At 46.7% G+C, this 16,957-nt stretch overlaps 1 protein-coding gene across 1 annotated transcript in view; it reads left to right on the forward strand.

The window, feature by feature from the left end:
• The window catches only part of LOC142312862 (uncharacterized), a 103,818-nt gene that overhangs the window by 62,121 nt on the left and 24,740 nt on the right, over window positions 1-16,957 (forward strand). The gene's annotated exons all lie outside the window — the stretch shown is intronic.

Here is a 16,957-nt window from a genome sequence, read left to right on the forward strand (position 1 = left end):
AAATGCAAATGATAAACAACAGTTTAAAAGAAAAAACAACGGGAGGGAAAAATCTAAAAACCTAAAGCTGCTGTGACACTGGTATTGGTACCCTTTATATTAAATAATTATGGAAACACATTTTGATTTGCTTATGGTAAATTACAAATAAGAATTGCCTGTGATAAATTGTCGGTGCCCATGTGACATAAATTAGCCAATGAATGATGATTTCAGTGTTTTAAAAAGCCACATGGTAGGCCGTGTTTCTTTGTCCCAATCGTGAAGACAATGAAGCTGTCTGAGGACATCAAAACTGCTATTATTAGCAAACTCAAGACTTTCAAGGGATATAAGACCATCTCCAAAAACCTGTAGGCCAACCTGGAACAGTCTGAGGTCATGGTTTCAACAAGTACCATACACTACGCACTAAACCAAGCAGAGTTTTATGGGCAAAGGCCAAGGTAGAAACAATTGCTGAAGAAAATACAGGTAAAATATATCTTTGTACCGTGTTAGCCAGTAGAGATAAAAAATTGTTTAAAACAACTGAAGTCCTCAGTGGTTGATACCTTTTTGCTCTGTGCTTTCTGGAAGTGTCTTCCTTTGTGTTTCAAATTCCCTCTGGATTTTATTCTTGATGCTGTAGAAGACATGCAAAAGCTGGTTCCTTAGTCTCTCAGAAGTCCTGTGACAAAGGTTTTGTGCATGAGTATTGTAGGTATGTAGAATTGGGTTTGTAATCCAAAGTCCTTTGGGGATCAGATTCTCCTTTTTGCATTTGGATAAGAAAAATATGTCGCTGTCCAGTTGTGCACGTTTCTTCAGAAGTGTCTTTAGTTCCATAAAGATGCGGTACATTCTGGTATCCTCCATTTTGATACAGGTAAAATATATCTTTGCACCTTGTTAGCCAGTAGAGATAAAAAATTGTTTAAAACAACTGAAGTCCTCAGTGGTTGATACCTTTTTAATGGCTAACTGAAAAGATGGTAATAATAGCAAGCTTTCGAGACTGCTCAGGTCTCTTCTTCAGGCTCAATATAACACTAATTCTGAAGAGTCACATATTTATACACAACAGGACATAGAATGGGGCAGTAAATAAAACAAGTTATGTGAAGCAGAACTATCAGTATGGCAAGAGGACAAACTGTTGTAGCCATAAATATTGCCGCAGTTCAGTGTGATAGTTTTATTGTCCTCTGTAGAGTCTGGTCCAGGGCTGTGATGCCCCCGGATGGTGTGAAGAGCACATCTCTTAATTGATGTAAAAATACATGAATCCATGAGACACATTCTTTCCTTGTCTGAATGTATCAAAGGTCATCATAAGTTTGTACTCCCATAGTCTTCTGTCTCTCTGGGACTTGAAGTTTCCTTTCAATACCAGCAATTTCATGTCCATGATGCTGTGGTCTGGGTTACAAAAATGTTTGGCTACAGGTAGATCTATTCTTTTTTCCTTAATTGTGTTGCGGTGAGAATTTATCCTTGTGCTGAGCTGTTGTCCTGTCTCCCCTACATACAGACCCCCAGTTGGACATTTGGTACATATAATTAAGTACACCACATTATATACCACCACATTGTTGGAGAGGACAGGGAGCTTCTGACAATGATGCTTCTTAGATTTTGGGGCTGTCTAAAACACAAAAGTGCGGGGTCTGGAAAAATAGATTTTAACCAGGCATCTTTTTGCAGTAATGGTTGTAGTTTCCGTGCAGCTCCTCTTAACACCTCCAGTAGGTGATTACAAAAGGTACCCGGTTGTTTTCTTCTTTAGTTTTATAATGTAGGAGATGGTTTCTTGATATTCTGGTGGCTCGTGCAATCTGGTTTTCAATTGTTCTTGGGTGGTAGCCTTGATTCAAAAAGGTCTTTCTGAGGCCCTCAAGGTGATTGTCTCTATTTGTAGTGCTGGAACATATCCGATTGAACCTGATAGCCTGACTGTACACTATAGAGTTTTTTATGTGTTTTGGATCAGAACTGTCCCATTTCAGGTATGTTGGATGGTCAATTGGATTCGTGTACAGGGATGTCTCTATTTCATTGTTTCATAGTTTAATGATGGTGTCCAAAAAGTTGATTTCAGTGCAGGAGTAGTTGAGTGTTAAGTTGATGGTGGGATGAAACTGATTAAAGTGTTCATGGAAGGTCTTCAGCTGCTCATCAGACGCTGTCCAGATGATTAAAATATCGTCAATGTAACGGTAGTAGGCCAGAGGCCTGATAGGACAAGAGGATAAAAAGTCACTCTGAAGCTCCTGTAGATATATGTTATTGTGAAATGCAAAGTAATTATGGGTGAGAATGAATTTTCTAAGTTTCACCACAGAATCAGCATCAGTTCCTGTATTTTCCAGGAAGATTTTGCAGGCATTCAATCCATCCTGGTGTGGAATATTGGAGTACAAGGATTCCACATCCATAGTGGCAAGGATGGTTCCCTCTGGAAGAGGACCTATTGCTGATAGTTTTTTCAATAGGTCAGTAGTGTCCTGGATGTAGCTGGTTGTATCCCTTACCAAGGGTTTAAGAATACCCTCTACACATCCAGAGACTTGTTCAGTGGGGATGTCCAAACATGAAATGATGGGTCTTCCTGGGTTTCCAGATTTGTGAATTTTGGGAAGCATGTAGAATGTGCCTATTCTTGGACTTACCGGTATCAGTTCATCAGCTGTTGAGGATATGTCAAGCAGACAAGAGACCAACTTGTTAAGTTCTTTGTAATAGTCCTGTTTAGTGTCAGACTCCAATTTTTTATAGTAGCGTGTGTCCATCAGTTGTCTGTGTGCTTCATTCATGTAGTCTGATTTGTTCATCATCACCCCCTTGTCTGCAGATTTAATGATGATTTTTTTGTTGGTTTTCAAAGATTTTATGGCCCTTCTCTCCTGGGCACTGATGTTGGATGGTTGCCTCCTGTGTGTGTCTAGGATAGTGGATTTTACCAAATGTCTGAAAGTGTCTATATAGTTATCCAAATGAGGTTTGCGTCCTGGTGGAGGTGTCCGATCTGACCTTTTCCTGGTTGTCAAGATCCGTCTTCCTTCAGTCTGGGTGGATTCTGAAACATCTGCATCGTTAAAATATTCCCTCAGACGTAGTCTCCTGAAGTAATCTTGCATGTCGCTGCAGAGTTCAGTTTTGTCTAGAGCTTTAGTAGGACAAAATGAGAGCCCTCTAGAAAGCACAGCAAGAAAAGACACAGTGAAGAAAAGACATAAAAAGGAACGACTGATCTTTGCCAAAGAATACCTTGACAAACCACAATCCTTCTGAGAAAATGTTCTGTGGACAGATGAAACAAAAATAGACTTTTTTGGCAATGCAAAGCAACAGTTCGTTTACAGACTGCACAATGAAGCTTATAAGGAAAAGAACACCCTGCTGACAGTTAAGCATGGTGGAGACTTCATAATGCTGTGGATTTGTTTTGCTGCGTCTAGTACTGGAGGACTTGACCATATCACAGGAATCATGAAATCAGAGAATTATCAATAGATTTTAGAGTGAAATGTCATACCCAGTGTAAGTCAACTTGGTTTGTCAAAGATTATGGGTCCTCCAGCAAGACCATGACCCTAAGCGCACATAGAAAAGTACACAGGAATGGTCAAAAAAGAAAAAACAGACTGTTTGAAAATGGCCAACAATAAGTCCTGACCTCAATCCCCTTGAAATCTTTGGGGTGAGCTGAAATCTGCCATTGGTAAAAATAACCCCGCAAACATTCAAAAGCTTGAACAAAACTGCAAAGGAAGAGTGGGAGGAAATACCATTTGAGAAGTGCAAGAAGCTTATAGATGGCTACAAGAAATGTTTGGAGGCTGTCACCAATGGTAAAGGATGTGCAACCAAGTATTAATTAGGGGTGCCTTTATTGCTGCACATGCTGTTCATTCTGATTCTTCTTTGAAATTGCAATATGTAAGTTAACAATGTTTTATTGTTGTATTACTTTATACAACTAGTTAAAAAATCCTGAGGATATAACTTTGGTACATTTCAATTTATTTCTGAAGATATTGTACAGTCTACAAAAAAAAATTAAGGTGTGCCAATAATGTTGAGCAGCACTGTACAGTGAAAGAACAAATTATTTGATATCTTTGCTTATTTTGTAAGTTTGCCCACTGACAAAAACATGAACAGTCTATAGTTTTAAGGGTAGTTTAATTTTAGTAGTGACAATATCTAAAATAAAATCCAGAAAATCACATTCTATAAATGTTATATAAATTTGTTTGCATTATGCAAAGAGAAATAAATAGAGTATTCGATCCCTTTGACAACCAATACTTGGTGGCAAAACACTTGTTGGCATGCACAGCAGTCATATGCTTTTTGAAGTTGATGATGAGGTTTGCGCACGTCACGAGGAATTTTAGTCCACTCCTCTTTGCAGATCATCTCTAAATCATTAAGATTTTGATGCTGTTGATTGGCAACTCGGAGCTTCAGCTTCCTCTATACGTTTTCTATGGAATTAAGGTCTGGATACTGGCTAGGCCTATAATAATAAATAATAATAAATAATAATGTGCTTCTTTTTGAGCCACTCTTTTGTTGACTTTGCTGTATGTATTGGGTCATTGTCATTCTGGAAGACCCAGCCACAACCTATTATTAATGTCCTGGCGGAAGGAACGAGGTTGTCACTCAGGATTTTACGGTACATGACTCTATCCATTGTCCCATTGATGCAGTGAAGTAGTCCTGTGCCCTTAGCAGAGAAACACCCCCAAAACATAATTTCTTCAGCGCTCTATTGGGAGACCCAGACGATTGGGGTATAGCTACTGCCCTCCGGAGGCCACACAAAGCACTACACTAAAAAGTGCACGGCCCCTCCCCTTCTGGCTATACCCCCCCGTGATATCACGGGTTCTCTAGTTTTAGCTTTGTGTGCGAAGGAGGTCAGACATCCATGCATAGCTCCACAGATTTTAGTCAGCAGTAGCTGCTGACTATGTCGGATGGAAGAAAAGAGGGCCCATATAGGGCCCCCAGCATGCTCCCTTCTCACCCGTGGATGGTGTTGTAAGGTTGACGTACTTATTGCTAGTACAGAGGCCGGAGCCCACATGCTGTTTTCCTTCCCCATCCCCATGAGGGGCTCTGGGTGAAGTGGGATCTTACAGGTCTCCAGGCACAGAGACCGAGCTCCATCCACAGACCCAGAGAACCTGCTGGATATGGAGCTGAGTATCGTCAGGGACAGGCCCTGCTACATTAAGGTACTCTGTGTCCCCATGCACATCGCGCCCACACACACCAGCATTGCTGGGAGTGTTAGTGCGCCGGGGACAACAGCGCGGAGCGCTGGTGCTATTATTCACTGCAGCTTTGCTGGGTGAATTTATGTATTGAAAACGGCCGCGCCGGCCGCTGCTGGTTGTTTTTTTTTACATTGCGGCGCGGCTGGGACTTGTGGTGCGCCGGGGGACTTCGGCGTCGGCCGTGCACATAGGACGGCCGCGCTTATTACTCGAGTCCCCGGCTTTGCGGCCTAGTTTTCGTTTCGTTCCCGCCCCAGCCCTGCCAGTCAGAGGAGGGGCGGGACGCTGTACAGAAGCTCAGCGCAGGGAGCTGGAGTCTGCTTTGCATTCTCCAGCCCCCTCTCACTGAACACAGTGAGACGCCGGGTTCCCGCTCTTGGCTGGGGCTCGCCCACGGCCCGCCCCTCTGCACAGGACGGGGAAGAGAAGCCGGCAGCCATTATGGTTTCCACTCTGGGAGAACGGAACCAGTCACAGGTTTTTGGGCGACCTCGCACCCGCTCTTGTGCGGGCGGTAAGCAGTACTGACACCACTAATGCTGAAGTGGGTTTTTGGACTGTGTGCTGATATGCTATGCACTGTACTGTACTGTCGCTATTCTGGGCAACAGCAGCAAATAAGCAATGCTGCTGAGGCACAAGCTTTCAATGCTTCTTCGTTTGCATGTGCTGCAGTGTTTACTGTCAGATTGGGCAACAGTAGCAGTAGAGCAATTTGTGCTAAGGCACAAGCTTTCAATGCTGCTTCGCTTGCATGTGCTGCACGGTTTATTGTTATGATATACATTCACTGTATGTCGCTATTCTTGGCTAATGCGCCCAGATAAACAGACAAAGGCAGCAGTAGAGCAATGGTGCTACGGCACAAGTTTTCAATGCTGCTTGACTTGCATGGGCTGCAGTGTTTACTGTCATGCATTCACTGTATGTCGCTATCCTTGGCTAATGTTCCTGGATAAATAGACAACAGCAGCAGAAAGGCTAGGGTGCTAACGCGCAAGCTTTCAATGCTGCTTGGATTGCATGGGCTGCAGTGTTTACTGTCATGCCCGTATGCTATACATTCACTGTATGTCGCTATCCTTGTCTCATGCTCCTAGATAAAATGTGCCAAGCCACAAGTTTTCAATGCTGCGTGTACTACATGTACTGAAGTGTTTATTTGTACTTCATGCTTGTATGACTATTCACTGTACGGTCGCTATCCTCGGCTAGGCTCTTAGATAGCTAGACAACAACAGCAGAAAAAGACAAGTTGCCAATGCACGGGCTTTCTATGCTGCCTGTACTGCATGTCATACGGTCCCAGGACCCCCAGTGCGTGCTATTGCTCAACCGGGGTCTCTGCTATATGTGGCCAAAGGAACCGCCTGTGATCTCTGTCCAGAGACAGGGACGAAGTTGCAGTTTTTTCCGCTGATATATTGTCTGTGACTATGACTGACATCTTACAGACTTTGCACCCCAAGCAGACCGTGGGCAATATGGTTGCAATGACCCTGGCCGCCCTGATTTGGAGCATCTCAAGGCGCCAGAGTGATTCCAGGCATCCCAGAGAGCAGGCATCCGACACGGTCGACAGTCCCAGATGGCCTAAGCGGGCTCGCTGGGATTAGCCCTCGACTCCATCACTGGTCAAGGTCCCAGCTGGAGTACTCTCTGTACGATGAGGCAGACGTAGCTGTTCAGGACTCTGATCCTGAGACCGCTCTCAATCCGGATACACCGGATGGTGACGCTATAGTGAATAATCTTATTGCGTCCATCAACGAAAGGTTGGGTATTTCTCCCTCAACTCCTCCAGTGGAGGGGTCAGCTTCACAGCAAGAGAAATCTCTATTTCAGTATCTCAAGCGTATATTGAGTACTTGTTTAGCACTCTGACTCCAGAGACGCAGTCCAGAAACGACGCGCTTATCACGATAAGCGTTTCTCCGACCGTATTAATGAGACACGTGTCGCTCCCCCCTGACGTGGTCAAGCGCTAGACCCAGTATCCAAATGTGGATCCCCCAATCTCCATGCTTGCAGCTAGATCTATAGTTGTAGTGGTGGATAGGACTTCACTTCAAAATGCTATTGACAGGCAGATTGGCCTCTGGTTGCAATCTGTCTATGAAGCTATCGGCAAGTCGGTTGCTCCGGCAGTCGCAGCCGTGAAGGCACTCCAAGCTATTTCAGCTAGTATTGCGCAGGGGGTCGCTGTCACAGGTACTCTCGGTCCCAGCAGCGTCTTTAACTCGCAATGTCGGCATGGCGAATCATGCTGTTATTGCTGTCCGAGACTCTACGAGCCGGACGTCAGTGGCCTCCGCCAACTCCGTGTTTTTACGCAGAGGCTAGTAGTTGAGAGAGTGGAACAGAGGCTGCTTCCAACGAAGTGCTTAACCAGGTTGCCTTTATCTAGTGATAGTCTGTTGGTAAGGGTTGAATGAAATCACTCAACTATCCAAGACGACTCAAAAAGCCCAGAAGGGCATAGATTCCTAGCGGGCTCAATCACGCCCGGGGAAGGCAGCCGGAGGAACCGCTACCAAAGCGTTTTCCTCATAATTTTCAGCCCTCTCACTCCGCAACCGCGGGGGGGCAGACTCCCCCGCTTTAGCGGCATTTACCTACCGCAGGTCAAGGGCCTGTGAGTGAGAGTCAGTTTGTTTTCAAACTACCGCACTGACCGAGCCGAGGCTCTTCTGCAGGCGGAAAGAGCGGTAATCCCTGTTCCTCTTCAGGAACCAGATACGCATTTTGCTCCGACCTGGTCGCGGTGCCAAAATAGGACGGCTCCTTCCGTCCCGTTCTGGAATTTATACTGCTTAACAAGCACGTGAAAACCAGGCGGTTCCGGATGGCGTCACTCCGCTCCGTCATTGCCTCTCTGTCTCAAGGAGTTTTCCTAGCATCAATAGACATCAGGATGCTTATCTACACGTGCCGATTGCTCCGAGGCACCGGCGTTGGCTACGATTCGTTATTAAAGACGAGAATATTTCGTTTCGTAGCCATACCCTTTGGCTGGCGACAGTCCCACGGGTGTTCACCAAGTTCGTGGCAGCAGAGGGAGCAGTCCCGCGCTCTCACGGTCACTCTGTGATCCTTTACTTGGGCAATCTACTGGTCAAGGCACTCTCCTTTAGAAGCATGCCAACACAACCTGAACATGGCGCTGGACCCTTCCCAGAGTTTCGGGTGGGTCTTCAACTTTTCAAGGTTGAACCCAATCGCTGGCATCTCCTGGAGAGTTTTCACACTCTCTCAGCGATAGTGAAGCTTCCGCTGGACAAACAGCGTTCACTACAGACGAGGGGGCAGTCTCTCCTTCAAGGAGGCGCCTCATCCAGAGGCGAGTTTTTTTCACGCAGTTTCATCTGCGTCCGCTTCAATAGCACATTCTTCGCTTATGGGAGGGAAGTCGATGTCCCTACACAGGAACGTGCCACTTTTCCAGACGGTCAAAGACCGTCTTCAGAGGAGTCCACTCTTCAACTAAGTGGTCTGGAGCTCTGGGCAGTGTATCTTGCACTGCAAGCCTTCCTGCAGTGGCTGGAATGCAAATAGATCCGAATTCAGTCGGACTATCCACAGCGGTGGCATACACCAACCACCAAGGCGGACTACGCAGTCGACAAGCCTCCCAAGAGGTCCGGCGGATTCTGCTATGGGTAGAAGACAGAGCATACACCATATCAGCTGTTCACATCCCGGGCGTACAACACTAGGAAGCAGACTTCCTCAGTCGCCAGGGCGTGGACGCAGGGGAATGGGCTCTGCACCCGTTTGTTTTCAAGAAATCTGTAGCCGCAGGATGAAGACGGACGTCGACGTCATGGCTTCTCGGCAACAACAAGGTCCCGATTTTCATGACGCGGTCTTACCATCAAAGAGCTCTGGCGACAGGCGCCTTGGCTCAGGATTGGTCACAGTTCCAGCTACCGATTGCTGCCACACCATCCTCGTCGCCCCAGATGGCCGGGGAGGTCGTGGTACCGAGATCTGTGGCATCTCACCGTCGGTCGACCGTGAGCACGACGTCATTGCCACCATGAGACGGGCTAGCCAGCCGCGGTCTGCTAAGATCTACCACAACTCGTGGAAGATATTCTTATCTTAGTGTTCTGCTCAGGGAGTGTCTCCCTGGCCATCGGCATTGCCTACTTTGCCTTCCCTCCTGCAATCTGGTTGGGAAAGAGGTTGGTCGCTCGGCTCCCTTTAAGGGCAAGTCTCGGCACTATCCGTGTTCTTTTCAGAAGCGTCTAGCACGTCTTCCTAAGGTGCGCACGTTACTACAGGGGGTTTGTCATATTGTGCCCCCGTACAAGCGGCCGTTAGATCCATGGGATCTGAACAGGGTACTAATTGCTCTCCAGAAGCCGCCTTTCGAGCCTCTGAGGGAAGTTTCCCTTTCGCGCCTGTCACAGAAAGTGGCCTTTCTGGTTGCGATCACGTCGCTTCGGCGAGTGTCTGAGCTGGCGGCTCTGTCATTCAAGGCTCCCTTCCTAGTATTCCACCAGGACAAGGTGGTGCTGCGGCCTATTCAGGAGTTTCTCCCTAAGGTTGTATCCGCGTTTCTTCTTAATCAGGATATATCCTTACCTTCCTTTTTGTTCTCATCCGGTTCTCCGGTATGAAAAGGATTTACAGTTGTTAGTTCTGGTGAGAGCACTCAGAATCTACATTTCCCGCACGGCGCCCATGCGCCGCTCTGAGGCATTTTTTTGCCCTTGTCGCTGGTACGCGCAAGGGGTTGCAGGTTTCTAAAGCCACCATGGCTCGATGGATCAAAGAACCAATTCTTGAAGACTACCGTTCTGCGGGGCTTCCGGTTCCTTCAGGGCTGAAGGCCCATTCTACCAGAGCCGTAGGTGCGTCCTGGGCATTACGACACCAGGCTACGGCTCAACAGGTGTGCCAGGCAGCTACCTGGTCGACCCTGCACATTTTTCACCAAACATTATCAGGTGCATACCTATGCTTCGGCGGACGCCAGCCTAGGTAGAAGAGCCCTGCAGGCGGCAGTGGCTTCCCCATAGGGGAGGGCTGTCTTGCAGCTCTAACATGAGGTATTTCTTTACCCACCCAGGGACAGCTTTTGGACGTCCCAATCGTCTGGGTCTCCCAATAGAGCGCTGAAGAAGAAGGGAATTTTGTTACTTACCGTAAATTCCTTTTCTTCTAGCTCTTATTGGGAGACCCAGCACCCGCCCTGTTGTCCTTCGGGATTTTTTTGTTGTTTGCGGGTACACATGTTGTTCATGTTGAACGGTTTTTTTCAGTTCTCCGATGTTACTCGGAGTTAATTTGTTTAAACCAGTTATTGGCTTTCCTCCTTCTTGCTTTGGCACTAAAACTGGAGAACCCGTGATATCACGGGGGGGTATAGCCAGAAGGGGAGGGGCCGTGCACTTTTTAGTATAGTGCTTTGTGTGGCCTCCGGAGGGCAGTAGCTATACCCCAATCGTCTGGGTCTCCCAATAAGAGCTAGAAGAAAAGGAATTTACGGTAAGTAACAAAATTCCCTTCGTTTCCACCTCCATGCTTGACAGTGGGGACGGTGTTCTTTGTGTCATAGGCAGCATTTCTCTTCCTCCAAACACGGCGAGTTGAGTTAACACTAGAAGTCCCAGGAATTTCGAGCTCTGTAGAGTTCCAATGGTAGAAATGTTAAATGACTCCTCTCTGGGACTTCTAGTGTTAAGGCCAAAGAGCTCAATTTTCATCTCATCTGACCACATTACCTTTTCCCAATCACTTTCAGAATCATCCAGGTGTTCATTGGCAAACTTCAGACAGGTCTGAACATGTGCCTTCTTGAGCAGTGGGACTTTGCAGGCACTGCAGTATTTTAAGCCATTACGACTTAATGTGTTACTAATGGTTTTCTTGTTGACAGTGGTCCCAGCTGCCTTGAGCTCATTAACAAGTTCCCCCTGTGTAGTTTTAGGCTGATCTTTCACCTTCCTCATTATCCTGGATTCCCCACGAGGGGAAATTTTACATGGTGCCCCAGATCAAAGTCGATTGACACTCATTTTGCATTTCTTCTAAAAATGAAAAATTTTGTGTTAAAGCAACATTTTTGTAGTAAAAATATATTTCTTCATCTAGAGAGTTACTAGATGAGCCATTTGACTTAGAGGAGTTAGAGCTAGCTCTGAGTGATATGGCGAATGATAAGGCGCCGGGGGTAGATGGGTTTCCGGCTGAAGTATATAAGCAACATAGGGAGGTTTTATTGCTGGTGCTGCTTAAGGTATATAATTCATATCTGGAAAGAGGAGAGCTTATGCCGTCTATGCAGGAGGCAATAATTGTGGTACTCCCTAAAGAAGGCAAAGACCCGGGTTTGCCAGCCTCTTACAGACCGATTTCACTATTGACGGTAGATGTAAAGCTCCTGGCTAAGATGCTTGCAAATAGGCTCACCAAAGTCATTACATCCCTAATACACCCAGATCAAGCAGGGTTTATGCCCAACAAATCCACGGCAACTAACCTTAGGAGACTGTACCTGAATATGCAGATACCAGCGGAAAATAAGGGGAGGCGGGTTATTCTCTCCCTAGACGCGGCCAAATCTTTTGACAGCGTAGAGTGGGGGTACCTATGGGCTACGATGCGATCAATGGGGTTTGGGGAAGTGTATATTAGGTGGGTGCAGCTGTTGTACTCTGCTCCTACGGCAAGAATTAGGGCAAATGGCAGTATGTCAGATAGATTTTCTCTCTATAGGGGCACAAGGCAGGGGTGCCCACTGTCCCCCCTGCTGTTTGCTATCGCTATCGAACCACTGGCGGTGGTGATGCGGCGGGATCCTGGTGTAGTGGCTTATCGATATGGGAGTGTGGAGGAGAAAGTGGCCTTATATGCGGACGATTTATCATTGTTTCTGGCAGATGCAGGGAGTTCCTTGGAGGCGGTAATGAGGGTCATATCTCACTTTGGAAGGATATCAGGGCTCATGATAAATTGGGACAAATCGGTTTTGATGCCACTAGATGAAACGCCTTCCAATGTAGTGGTGACTTGTGCTCCGGTTCAGGTGGTGTCAGAGTTTAAATATCTGGGAATTATGATATCCAATAAACTGGCTGAGTATGAACGTCTTAATCTCACCCCCCTTTTACTTAAGTTCAAAGAAAAGATTCTGGCATGGTCCAAACTGTACCTTTCGGTGGTGGGGAGAGTCAACTTAGCTAAAATGATACTAATGCCCCAACTGCTCTATGTGCTCCATAACGACCCGGTATGGCTACCACAAACTAGGTTTTATAAAATAAATTCTATTTTCCGAGGCTTAATCTGGGGAAGGAAGCGCCCATGGATGAGGTTAGAATATTTACAGAGACCAAAAGACGAAGGGGGACTGGCTCTACCTACTCCTTGGTGCTATTACTTAGCTGCCCAGAGCCAACAGATGGTGGAGTGTGACAGGTTTGGAGACCTCGGCGGGGAAAATATTACAGTATGTGATCGGAAAAGGTCCTCTGCTGGCAAGTCTGGAGGCGGGAAAGTTTAGTCCACACTCTGCATCATATCCTACTATACAGTTGATAGATAAAGTATGGGGTAAGATCAAACAGATGAGACAGTTAACTGGGTTCACTAGATATACCCCCATGTGGGACAACCCCAACATTCCGGAATTTTTATCCCTTAAAGGAGTTGTCCGACATTAGCTTAACAAAAATTTTTGAGTTTATCTGTGCTGTATTGTCATATAAATCACACCTACATTGTTATTTTTTGTTTTCTAACTTTTGTTCCTCTTGAATTATCCCTTTATTCTCTGCAGCTTCTTGTTTACATTCAGATCCAGCAAACATGACCACTTCCTGTGCTGAACCTCAGTCAGAGCTGGCACCACCCACCCTAGTGTCCAACCTCGCCCTCTGCCCGCCCCCTGCACACACATTCCCCAGCACCTGACCTGGTATCACTACAGCATTGCAAATAACAGCCCCACATCGGGCTCTGCACCGCACACGCACACATATGGCTCTGCACCGCACACGCACACATATGGCTCTGTACCGCAGACGCACACATATGGCTCTGCACCGCACACGCAGACATATGGTTCTGCACCGCACACGCACACATATGGCTCTGCACCGCACACGCACACATATGGCTCTGTACCGCACACATATGGCTCTGCACACGCACACATATGGCTCTGCACCGCACACGCACACATATGGCTCTGCACCGCACCCGCACACATATGGCTCTGTACCGCACACGCACACATATGGCTCTGCACCGCACACGCACACATATGGCTCTGCACCGCACACATATGGCTCTGTACCGCACACGCACACATATGGCTCTGCACACATATGGCTCTGCACACGCACACATATGGCTCTGTACCGCACACATATGGCTCTGCACCGCACACGCACACATATGGCTCTGCACACGCACACATATGGCTCTGCACCGCACACGCACACATATGGCTCTGTACCGCACACGCACACATATGGCTCTGCACACGCATACATATGGCTCTGCACCGCACACGCACACATATGGCTCTGTACCGCACACGCACACATATGGCTCTGTACCTCACACGCACACATATGGCTCTGCACCGCACACGCACACATATGGCTCTGCACACGCACACACATGGCTCTGCACCGTACACGCACACACATGGCTCTGCACACGCACACATATGGCTCTGCACCTCACACGCACACACATGGCTCTGCACACGCACACATATGGCTCTGCACCTCACACGCACACATATGGCTCTACACACGCACACATATGGCTCTGCAACCCCCCTCATCCTCATCCCCATCCCCATCGGGAACACATGTGGAGTACATACTCACCTGTCCTCAGTCCCCGCCGCTCCTGCACGTTCGCGCGCTGTCTGTGCTCTGGACATATCAGCACAGTAGTGACGTCACCGCTGTGCTGAAGAGAGCACAGACAGCGGGAGGGACAGTGATGAGAAGCTGCGCTGTGCTGCTTCTCATCAGCACTTTCAAATGTACCGGCATCGGTGATCTGTGATGCCGGTACATTTGAATGTGTGATCCTGGGCAGGGGTCCCGGTGCTGGAGTTGACACCATGGTAGCTGCCGCCAGGCCCCGCCCCCAGGTCACGGACCCCACAGCAGTGCAGGGGGAGGTTACTGGACGTGCAGGGGAATGTGTGGGAGGGTGCAGAGAAGGGGCGGGGCTCATCACATTGTAGACACCCAGCAGGGAGGCGACATGCTGTTCCACATTTGCATGTCAACATGGCCCTGCCCATGTTGACATGAAATGACCGGAAGCAGCAAAATCGCGGCAGGAGCGGTCACCTGACCACTCTGAGCCGGGGGAGAGGGGCTGACAGCAGGGCAGGTAAGTGGTCTCTATCTACTTACCTGCCCCAATGTAGCCCAATAAGGAAGTAAAAAAAAAAAATGTCAAAGAAGCCGGATAACCCCTTTAAAGAATTTGGGCAATGGAGGAGAATTGGTATCTGGTACCTCTCCCAAGTGATGGAGACTTTTGAAGTACTGCTAAAAGACTTCCCACTGGGACATAGTATGTTTTATAAATACCTGCAGCTACGTCACGCATTTGAATCGCAGAACAGAATAACACCAATTGTTATACAGTCAGATAGTGTAATTAATATATTAGGGATGCAGAGAGGGACGGCAGGATGTATATCGATGGTCTACGGGGGACTTCTGTCCATGTCGGTTGGGAGGCAACAAATTGGGGCATATGCAAGGTGGGTGGAAGATTTGCGAGAAATTGGGGAGGAGAAATGGGAGTCTATTTTGCAATATGTCATCAAAATATCTCTGAGCGAGGCAAAACGGCTATCGCAATTATATGTTATATAAAGAGTATATAGAACCCCCGTGTGGATGAAGAAAGTGGGAGTGAGAACTGATTCCAAGTGTCCAAAATGTACTGTGGAAGAAGCAGGGATCATGCACATGTTGTGGGAATACCTGTGTTTACAAGGGTTCTGGATCACAGTGTTAAATTTAATTCAATCAGTGATGCAAGTGGACCTACCCAGAAACCCTCTGGTGTGTGTGCTGGGCTATGTGGATGAAGTGGGGAATCCGCTGGTGTGTGTGCTGGGCTATGTGGATGAAGTGGGGAATCCACTGGTGTGTGTGCTGGGCTATGTGGATGAAGTGGGGGCGGATGAACAAGAGAAACTGGCAGTGGCACGATTGTTGTATGCAGCAAGGAAACTAATTGCCTTGTATTGGCTATCTGAAAAAGCACCGACACGTAAGGAATTTGTTGAAAAAGTGAATTATATTATTTATATGGAGAAAAATGTTTATATTAAAAGGGGAAGGAAAACTCAATATAAGATCTGGAGCAAGTGGCTGGACTTTCCAGGATTAGCGTCATTTGATCTACTGAAAGATAGGATATTTAGATTATAGGTAGGAAAGGAAAGATCGCAGTGGCTGAGAAATATGGAGGGCAGGTCATTATGTGAATAAAGAGGGATGTAGAGAGTGGAGGGGTGAGACTGTCGACCGGAAGAGGGTGGGGGGAGGGGAGGGGAGGGCGTATGTGTGAGGACTACCCTCACAATTTGTTGTTATGTTTATGAAAGTTTTAAAATGCAATAAAAATTTATCTGATTTAAAAAAAAATATATATATTTATATATTTCTTCATTTTCACTTCTCAACGTTATAAAATTATGTGAAGTCCCATAGGGGTTCAAGGTGCTCATCAAACATCTACGTAAATTCCTTGAATGGTTTACTTTACAAAATGGGGTCATTTGTGGGTGGAACTCCACTGTTCAGGCACATCAGGGGCTCTGTAAACGGGACATGGCATTCGCTTTCTGTTCCAGATTTCCACCCCACATGGGGTATTGGTGTGCTCGGGAGACATTGCACAGAAAACTGTATGGTGCATTTTCTCTTGTCACCCTTGTGAAAATGCAAAATATGAGGCTAAAGTAACATTTTTGAAGGAAAAACGTACATTTTCATTTTTTCCTGCCATATCACTTTAGTTCTTGTGAGCCACCTAAATTTTATTGGCAAAAAAAGGATTCAGCTACATAATTGGTCCAACACCATGGCAGAACTTGTTCTGTAATGGCAGCAGGCAGGTGTCAATGTATCTGCACACACAGTGAGATGAAGACTTTTAGAGGATGGCCTGGTGTCAAGAAGGGCAGTAAAAAAGCCACTTATCTACAAAAAAGAGATAAGACAGGAGAAATTCTGCAGGAAGTACAAGGGTTGGATGCCTGAGGATTGGGGGAAAGTTATTTTCCCTTGTGTAGCTTCCTTCAGACTGTTTAGGACGTCTGGAAGAATGATTGGGCAGAGGAGAAAAGGTGAGCGCTATCATGAGCCCTGTGTCCTGCCAGCAGTAAAGTATCCTGGGACCATTCATGTGTGGGGGCTTTTCATCCATGGAGGGGGCTTACTCACAATTTTGCCATGAATAAAGAATAGGATCTAAACATCCTCAAGAGAAACGTCTCCCATCATCCAGGGGCAATGTCGTGATGAACAATGTGTTTTCCACCATGATGGAGACCATGTCACAAGGAAAAAGTAGTACTTAAGTGGTTCAGTGAAAAAAACATGGAAATTTGGCTCCATGACCAGGAAATGTCCCAGAGAACCAGGTCAATCTTCAAAAAGATGGAGGACAAACAAAACACA

The sequence above is a fragment of the Anomaloglossus baeobatrachus genome, chromosome 5, assembly GCF_048569485.1.
Source record: "Anomaloglossus baeobatrachus isolate aAnoBae1 chromosome 5, aAnoBae1.hap1, whole genome shotgun sequence".
Classification (NCBI taxonomy): domain Eukaryota; kingdom Metazoa; phylum Chordata; class Amphibia; order Anura; family Aromobatidae; genus Anomaloglossus; species Anomaloglossus baeobatrachus.